Here is an 8055-nt window from a genome sequence, read left to right on the forward strand (position 1 = left end):
TAAAATATTATATGGAGATATTTTTGTTAAAAAAAGATTTAACCCCTTAAGAAATCAATTTCCAGGGGGCAGCTAGGTGATGCAGTGGATACTCCTGGAGTCAGGAGTACCTGAGTTCAAATCTGACCTCAGACACTTAATAATTACCTAGCTGTGTGGCCTTGGGCAAGCTACTTAACCCCATTGCCTAGCAAAAACCTAAAAAAAATCAATTTCCCTTTCTACTTTCCAGGTATAAATAGCCCCCACCTTCAGTGAAGAAACAATATATTCTATATGAATGTTAACCAAAAGTTGCAAATGATGGATTAGAAAAAGAAGAATGGTTGTGTGGGAATTGAAAACTGCTTTTCTATTGTTTATCAGATGAAGAGCAGTTTATGAAAAGGCTTCCATCTATTTATTCATTTATTTTAAAACAATCAAGGTTAAGTGACAGACTCACACAGCTACCAAGTGTCTGAGGATGGATTTGAATTCAGTCCTCCTAGCTTCAGGGCCAGTGCTCTATCCATTTTGACACCCAGCTAATCCCAAAAGGCTTCTATTTAGTAAGAGTTGGCATTTATGTCAGAACCTTACAAACCTATAAGGAAGGTACTGTAAACAATAACCCCATTTTACAGTTGAGGAGAAAAATGCACATAATGATGAGGTGATTTGCCCATAGCTGATAAATGTCAGTCAGTATTTGAACTCAGGTCTTTTAAGTCCAACTCTATATTTGTTATTGCCTCTCTACTTCTCAAGGAATTTCTCTTGAATGCTTTGGATTCATAAGATGAATTGTAAGGGACCTTGGGTGTCATCTCATCCAACTTCCTCATTTTAAAGATGAGGAAACTGAGACTCATGGGGCTAATTGCCCACAATGGCTCAGATCCCCTTCAAATCCAACTTTCTTCAGTGAACCATGTAAAAGGTAAAACTGAAGTAAAAACCTGAAAAACTAAAAGTAACTTGGTCAAAATCACAGAGCTAACTAGTGATATACCCATTTTTTCTAATTCCTAATCCAGTTGTTTTTATCCTAAACATTCTACCTCTCTACTTTGTATCCAATGAAACACCCAGTTCTCTTTAGCCTCCTAAAAATGCCTAATTTCAAAGAGAAGCAAGCAATACTCCAAGGGTCTTGTTTTGCAGCCAAGTTCTTACTGGTCAAACCTTTCACATAGGACCTAGGTGATGGTTGTGTGATTTCTTTGAAAAGTATGATTCTGGGACTGGCAGGAATGAACTAGTTGTGTTTTATTTCAAGATGACATCAGAAAGGAGACTCACCGAACTCCCTCTCTGTCCCCAAATCATTTGTTGTGTAAACCTGGGACAATCAGACTCTGTCCTTGTAACATGACCCACAGGAGTGGTCAGTTAACATAGGGTGTTCCTGGGAAATAAAGGTGCTACATAGGTAGCATGGATGCAGTGTGGGGAGATGGACTTAGGTTATTGAGAAGGTTGAGACAGCATTCAATCACTGGCACTTTGTTAAAGGTCAGATACAGAAGTGAGGTCGAGGGAGGTTAAGGGATTGGCAGATGGTCACATATTCATTGGGGTGATTTTTGAATCCACAGTCTCTATGACTATAGAACCATGACTCTTTCCCTTCTACCAGGCTGCCTATGTTTGCATTTAATAATTAGGCTGAATTGCTGTTAGGGTATGAAACCTTTCCAATCAGGGAAACTCTTTTTCTCTTAATAATTTCTTGAAAGAAATAATACTATTTTAACCACTAGGGGGCAGTTAGGCGTTGATGTGAACAGATTGCTAGCCAGGAATCAGAAACACTTGTTTTCCTAAATTCAAATCTGATCTCAGACACTTAGTAGCTGTGCGACTCTGAGCTAGTCGCTTAACCTGTATGCCTCAGTTTCCTCACTTTTAAAAAGAGCTGGAGAAAGAAAATAGCAAACCACTTCAGCATTTTTGCCAAGAATACCCCAAAAATAGAGTCACGAAGAATCAGACATGACTGAAAATGACTATAACAAACCTTGCCAGACTCCTCCAAAAGATCTGCTTATAATAAATATACTTGTCAATTCAATTAATATGTACTATGTACTGTGATATGCAAGCATCTTGTTAAGTACATTTTTCACAATTATCTTGTGAGGTGTGTAATTAATACTGATCTTATATATTAAAAATTTTAAATGATTAAATATTAAAAAGTTAAATGACTTATCCAGGAACACATGAATAGGAAGTATTAGTCAGAAGACAGATCTAGTATTCCAACTATCATTTATTGACTCTCAGATCAGTTAATCATCATGAACAGGCAGACACTGTTTCTGGGTTACAAAGAAAACTCAAGAACAAGACAAACAAAAACTAAAACAGTCCTCACTTTCAAAAAGCTCTTTATAATGAAGTAATAGAGAAATCAGAAATATCCTCTCCTGTTTCGGTTTCTCTTTGTTAAGTGGGGAAGAAAAATCCCTACCTTCTTCTGATTTCCTAGGAATGTGCTGGACTCATGACATGATGGAGTAGATGGAGGCAATTGAAAGAGTACTTCAATAGGAATGAGATGCTCTAAATCTGGCTTCTAACTCCTGGGCAAATCATTTCATCTCCCTGGACTCAGTTTCCATATGTGAACCATAACAGAGTTGGATAAAAATGATTTTTAAAATCACTTCCAGTTCTAAATCTTATGAAACATGAAAGATGTTATCTCTTTCCATGAAAAAGATTCACTTAAATTATCATCACCATTATTAGTTGTAGCAATCTCTCTACTAGTTTATATTAGACTGTGTAGTTATGTTTCAGCTCCTGAAGGGTGTACTCCTCTCAGATTCTATTTAGATGCTGCAATGTTTGTTCCCCTGAGGCAAAAGACAATAAACTTGAATTTCACAGAAACCATCATGGGGCCAAAGCAATTTGTAGCTCTATGGGGTATCAATTATATTTGAAGTTATCAACCTCCATGCTGCTCTAAATGGTGTGTTATTACTGGTCAGCTAGTATTTTAAAAGTTTTCCTGGTGAACCTGATGATAAGAACTCAAGCCTTTAGTGATCCAAGTAGACAGACGTGGCCTATTTGTGTATTTATTAAGTTTTTATTATTTCTTTTGCTTTTGTATCACTGGTCTTCTTCCTCTGCTCCATTCCTCCCTCCTCACACTGAATTGTCTCATGAAATTAAGAAATACATTTAGAAACATAAAAACTGATGGATCCCATTGCGTAGTCTACCTCCCTTGTACTCTACCACTGCTGAGAAGGGAAATGGCTTTCATCCTCTATTCATCAAGATTGAAATAAGACATTACCTATAACAACTATCAATCAATCAACCATCAACAAGCACCTATTAAACTCCTAGTAGGTTCCAAGTTTTAGATAGGACCTTGGGATATTAATAAAAAGAATAAAATGATCCCTCTTAGTAGGGAGCTTATATTCTATTATGGTGAGGTAGGAGGTATAGATACATATATATATATATATATATATTATATATATAAATGGAATGAATGTAAATATATACACAGTAGTTAAATATAAGATAGTTTGAGAAGAAGAAGGTACTAACAGTTGAGGGAATAAGGAAAGGATCCATGGAGAATATGGTGCTTGAGATGTGTATTAAAGGCAGAGATGAGAAAGAGATCCATTCCATGCTAGGGGAACGGTCAGGACAAAGACATGGGCAAGAGCATGTCATATGTGAAAAAGAAAGAGAAGCCCAATTTGGCTGAATTTCAGAATTCTAGAGAGGATAAAATGTCTCAACAAGAGTTGGGAATTGAAGGGATGTCCATTAACTGGGAAATGACTGAACAAGTTATGCTAAATGGAGTACTATTGTTCTATAAGAAATCATGAATGGAGGACTCTAGAGAAGGATGGAATGAATTACAGGAACTGATGTTGAGTGAAGAGAGCAGAACCAAGAGAGCATTGTACACATTAACCACAACATTGTGAGTTGATCAACCTTGATGGATGCAACTCCCTAGCAGTTCAGAGACCTAGGACAATCCTGGAGGACCTGATGTGGACAATGCTATCCATATCCAGAGGAAGAAAAACAAAACAAAACTTTTTAAAAAATCCTTCAAAATCTGATAAACACTTTATAAAAAATTTCTCTCATATATCTTTCTCTTGATCCTAATTCCTCAGACAGAAAATGACTAATCTGTAAACATGTTAAACACAAATGTGTGTATATACAACATTCACCATACTGTCTGCTGTTGAGAGGAGGGGGGTGGGAAGGGAGGGTGTAAGAAAATTATGTAACTTAAAAATATACATATGCATGTGGATGAATGCTGAAAACTTTCATAACATGTAATTGGAAAAATAAAATAATTTATCAATTAAAAAAAAGTCTGTTTCCACATGATTTTTGAGAGATTATGACAGCCTAAAGTACCATCTTGGAGGGCTGTGGGAATAGAGAGAAGTTGGACCCAAGAGAGCTTGGAAAATCTGTGATTTTGGTTGGGTTTTCAAAAGGAGCTAGATGGGACAGTGGCTCTAGAGGTAGTCAGATCTGAGTTGAAATACACTTACTAGATGTAGGGTTCTGGGAAAGTTACTTCACCTCTGTCAGTCTCAGTTTCCTCATCTGTAAAATGGGGATAGGAGTTGGTGTGAAGATCAAATGTTATCTTTGTAAACACTTAACACAGTGCCTGGCTAGGTGCTTAATAAATACTGATATTTCCCCTTCTTCCCCCAACCAGCTAATCATGTAAAAGATGGGGAAAAAGAGAGAAAACATTCTAAGTCTGGAGAATAGCATGTTAAAAGAAGCACAAAAGTATGGGTCATGTTCATAGATAAAGAATAGTCTTGTTTGGTTGGAATGTTGCAAGAAAGACAGATTAGGATGTAGCATGATCCTTGAATTTTGAGGGTTTTGAATGTCCTCAATATAAATGAGTTTTAACCTTCTTAAATTGGCAATTTTTTGTTGTTGTTCAGGTCTTTCAATCATATTTGACTCTCTTTGACCCAATTTTGGGGTTTTCTTAGCAAAAATATTGGAGTGGTTTGCCATTTCCTTCTCCAAATCATTTTACAAATTAGGAAACTAAGGTCAACAGGGTTTTAAGTGACTTGCCCAGGGTCACACAAATAATATCTTAATTCAGATTTGAACTCATGAACATGAAACTTTCTGATTTCAAGCCCAGTCCTTTATCCATTGTGCCACCTAGCTGCCCCTAAGCTGGGAGTAGGGAACCAGTGAAGAATTTTGAACTAAACAATGTCATCACCAAATCCTTTGATAAAGAAGCTTAAACTGGCATTGCTTTGAAAGGTGAATTAAAAGAAGGAAGAAAATAGAGGGAAGGAGATTTTCTTGGAGATCAGTGCAACAGTAAGCAGGGACTTATTAGCCCTGGCTATGGTATTAGAGAGGAAGATACAAATATGAAAGATACTATGGGGGAAGAGTTGGTAACTAATGGAGTGTAAGATGTAAGGGAGTACAAGAATCAAAATTACACCAAGGTTTTGAATACACAAAAAACATTAGTTTGAGACAAGTTCATGTTCTGTAGTTAGAGATGTGAGTCTGGAGCTTAGGGAGGATGTGAAGTTTGGAGAGAGAGGTTCTAAGCCATAGGAATTAAAATATCACCAATGGGAAAGAGTTTAAAGAAAGATGAGGAGCTGAGAATAGGACTTTAATATAGGAATAACCACATTAAAAGATTGGGAAAAGGATATGGATACCAAGAGAAGGCAGAACTATAGAGGTAGGTACCAGGAGGAAATGTCTTAGGATCATAAATTTATTTTTGGAAGCAATCTTAGGAGTCAACTTATTTTACAGATGAGGAAACTGAAATCTGGAGGAGTTAATCACATAGATAGTAGGTGGCAGAACTGGGTTTAAACCTCTATCCAAACATATTATGTGTTTTTGCAACATAACACATTCCAGATTAGTTCCATTTCCACTGTCCTATGGCTGAAGCCAAATGAAGAAAAAGAAGTCAGAAGAAGGAGGTGAAAGAAGTGACAAGAGCTTTAGAGAAATCACACAGAAGGAGATAGTGTGGTATAATGGAAACCAAATTGCTTTGGAGTTAGAGGAGCTGGTTTAAAAAGTCAGACTGATTGACCTTTAAAATCATTGTGTATGGTTATCTTCAAGTTCAGTGAAAGCGGCTCCATGGGGTTAGAGGGGTGGCCCACCCCAGGGTGCCTAGGAGCTGTGGTTCATGGCAGCGGGGACTGTTTCCTGACCTACACTCCAGGAAGCACTGGGCATAACTTGGAAGATGGGGGGGTGCTCTGCCAGAGCAAGCATGTGAAGCCCAGCCCTCAGGGCACTCAGTGAGCAGCTTGGCTTTGCCAGCTCAGCTGCAGGAAATGGAAGGAGGCAGAGCCTGTAAGCAGGAGTCCCCCAGGCAACTGAGCCTTGAGTGCTCAGCCTACCAATAGGAGGGCAGTGGAGAGAGACTTCCAAGGTCTGTCCTCTGTACCTGGAACAGGACTCTGGGGCTCTGACCACATTCAGATCCTGATCACAGTATAGGCCCCCCATAGAACAGCAGAGCCCCCCCCCCCACCTTAGCCCTGTGGCAGAGGGGTGTGCTTGTGGCCATTCACAGACCAGGAAGAAAGAGAGCCTCACACACAGAGATCCTTGTGTGAGTGTGTGTTCCAATAATACTCAAAAGCTCAGGAAACACCACAAAACCAGGCACTGGCTGGGGAAATGAGTAAACAAAGAAAAAAAGAGGAACACTATTGAGAAATACATTGTCTATGATCCCAAGAAGGATCAAAATACTCAATCTGAAGATGAGGAAGTACAAGCTCCTGAATCTAAAGACTCCAAGAAAAATGGAAATTGGGTTCAGGCTATGGCAGAGCTCAAAAAAGATTTTGAAAATCAACAAGAAAAATTGGGAAAAGAAGTGAGGAAGATGCAGGAAAAACATGAAAATGAAGTCAGCAGCTTAGTCAGGGAGATCCACAAAATTGCTGAAGAAAGTAACATGTTAAAAACCAGCTTAGGTAAAATGGATAAAACAGTTCAAAAAGTTATTGAGGGGCAGCTAGGTGGTGCAGTGGACAGAGCATCGGCCCTGGAGTCAGGAGTACCTGAGTTCAAATATGGCCTCAGACACCTAATAATTACCTAGCTGTGTGGCCTTGGGCAAGCCACTTAACCCCATTGACTTGCAAAAACTAAAAAAAAAAAGTTATTGAGGAGAAGAATGCTTTAAAAAACAGAATTGGCCAGATGGAAAAAGAGATAAGAAAGCTCTCTGAGGAAAACAAATCCTTCAGAAATAGAATGGAACTAAAGGAAGCTGCTGACTTTATGAGAAGTCAAGACACAATATTTCAACAACAAAAGAATGAAAAATTAGAAGAAAATGTGAAACATCTCATTGAAAAAAACAACTGATCTGGAAAACAGATTCAGGAAAGATAATTTAAAAATTATTGGGATACCTGAAAGTCATGATCAGGAAAAGAGCCTTGACATCATTTTTAAAGAATTTCTACAGGAAAATTGCCCAGATATCCTAGAAGCAGAGGACAAAATAGAAATTGAGAGAATACACTGATCTCCCCTGGAAAGAGATCCAAAAAAACAACCCCCAAGGAATATTATAACCAAGTTCCAGAAGTCCCAAGTCAAAGAGAAAATATTACAAGCAGCTAGAAGGGCACAATTCAAATATCATGGAGCTACAGTCAAGATCACACAGGACTTAGCAGCAATTACATTAAAGGTTCGTAGGGCTTGGAATATAATATTCCAGAAAGCAAAAGAGCTCAGAATGCAACTGAGAATCAACTACCCAGCAAAACTGGACATCCTCTTCCAGGGAAAAAAGATGGACTTTCAATGAACCAGGGGCATTTCAAATGTTCCTGTTAAAATGGCCAGAGCTGAACAGAAGGTTTGATCTTCAAGTACAGGACTCAGGTGAAGCATAGAGAGTGGAGGAGAAGGGTAAAATATGAGGAACTTAATGATGATGAACTATATATATTCCTGCATAGAAAAATGATACTGGTAATATTCATAAGAAACTTCTCA

Source organism: Macrotis lagotis, chromosome 1 (genome assembly GCF_037893015.1).
Source record: "Macrotis lagotis isolate mMagLag1 chromosome 1, bilby.v1.9.chrom.fasta, whole genome shotgun sequence".
NCBI classification, from domain to species: domain Eukaryota; kingdom Metazoa; phylum Chordata; class Mammalia; order Peramelemorphia; family Peramelidae; genus Macrotis; species Macrotis lagotis.